Genomic DNA, 2,159 nt, shown 5'->3' on the forward strand with positions numbered 1-2,159 from the left:
TTTCTCGTAGGCTTTGTGCCTTTGTTTATGAATTTTCTTGATTTTAGGCATTGAAGGCCTAAAAAGAATGTATTTGAAACAAATACATCGGTCCCCACAACCGTGTATCTATTTGATAGTTCGAACCCTGTCGACTCCTATTGATCAGTATAGAAAGATCGGGTTCTGTGGGCTTCATGCCTTTGTGTATGAAATTTCTTGATTTTAGGCTTTGAAGGCCTAAAAAGAATGTATTTAAACAAATACACTGGTCGCTACAACCGTGCATTTCGTTAGACAGTTAGAATCTTGTCAACTTCTATTGATCCGTATAGAAGGATCGGATTCGAATCTTGAATTCACTTGTCAACCCGCGTAGCATCCATAGGCGTCACGTGTGTACCGATAACACGCTCGCCAGGGCCCATGCGGGTTGAGATTATATTGACCCATCGTGTACCTATGTGTATACAAACTACGGTGCATATGTAGGGGTACTTTAAAATATTTGTAGTTGTGTAGATAACTATCGTTTGGGTGCACACAACTTTTCATTTGAAAGCTTATACACGTCTTTTGTCCGCTAATACGAGTGTTGCGGATCCGATGGCGGTGGATTTTGATGTTGACTCCCCCTTTCTCAATCACCGGGGAAGGTTCTTCTTGAAGTCCGTGGATATTGCTTTGAAATTTACTCTTTTTAAGATCTTCAATGTTGTAGATTTGATATTTCTGGTATTTGTAGATGTAGAGTTGTTTCCCTTCCTGAATACAGGATTGAGAAGATCTTGATCACCACTATCGTAGGTGATACTTGTACCTATGTCCACAGTGGTTCGTTGTACATACGACATACACACTGTTGTTATCCACAAGTATTCATCTGCATTTGTAAGGGATCCGTACTTGTGCCCACGGTGATTTACTGTACTTGCAACACACTGTTGTTATCCACAAGTAGCTCATATTTGTTCGTAAGGATTCGCCGTATTTGCTACGAGTTCCTGGGAGTATTCGTAGGAGACCCTTGTTTCTTGCATTATATCCACCATTTCACTGATCTCGGGTGGTTGTTGTACTTGTTTGACCTCGTAGGAATCGTCGTATCTCCTACGAGCTTCTAGAAAATGCTTGTAGAAGACCTATTGCTTCTGCATCATGCCCAACCTTTCACCAATCTCGGGCGGGTTGTTGGGTTGCATTTGTTTGTAGGCAGGCGGATCCTCCATCATTGGTCTCCCATATCGCCATCTCAATCAACAGGCGGTTATAGAAATTGTCGTAGGAGACTCGTGCATCGAGGTCTTGTAATCTGAATTTCCTCATGCGTGATTCAAACTTTGTTCTTGTATGTGTTTGGATCCGAATTTAGTTTCATTCAGACTTGAATTCATCAAGTTTACAGGTCTCCACTTGATGTCGTATAGTCCGAGTTCAATCATGAGTTTGAAGTGCATATTCGAACTGATTGCCCAGGGTCTTCTGAAGTTCTTAGCAAGTTCATTTGAATGTTAACTTTCTTTTTGTTCAAAGTCCTCTGGAGTCTTTATATGTCCAATTTCATGTTCAAATTGGCTTCGATTTGGTTCAAATTTAATTTCATTTTATTTAAGTTTGGATTTTTAGAAATCTTTTGAATTTTGATCAGGTCCTCTGCACATGTTCAATCAAGTTCAAAAGTCCACTGCTCTTTCTCATTTGGTCCAAACATTTTGTTCTTTTGAGTTCAAAACAGGTCCAAGTGTAGTAGTATTTCACCCGAAATTTCGGCAGCCTCCCGGCGTCTCCCCTGTTTAGGGGAAAACTACGAGAAAACTGGGCCTTCCCACCACAGCCAATAAAGGCGTGCATGGTAGGTGCTCTCTTTCGAGGACACCTCGATCGTGACTTTTCTTCCCACCACGGCCAATAAAGGCGTGCATGGGGTCTTTGACGGTACCTGTTATAAGAAGAAGAGCAGTTACTTTCCCCCCGCCCGGGGGTACTTATAAATCATTCCGGCCGCGCAAAGAAAAGGGTACACCAGGCTCGCCTGGCCTCGCCGTGTGCGTCGAACCGGTTTCCCTCCTACCACGGCCACCAAAGGCGTGCTTAGGTGGTTTGCCGGTCCGACACGCATGTCGAGACAGGATGGCGTGGGTCGCTCGCTTACCTCAACACAGATGTCGTGCCGGTTGCCC

The sequence above is a fragment of the Dendrobium catenatum genome, unplaced genomic scaffold (genome assembly GCF_001605985.2).
Source record: "Dendrobium catenatum unplaced genomic scaffold, ASM160598v2 fragScaff_scaffold_847, whole genome shotgun sequence".
In the NCBI taxonomy this organism is placed as follows: Eukaryota; Viridiplantae; Streptophyta; class Magnoliopsida; order Asparagales; family Orchidaceae; genus Dendrobium; species Dendrobium catenatum.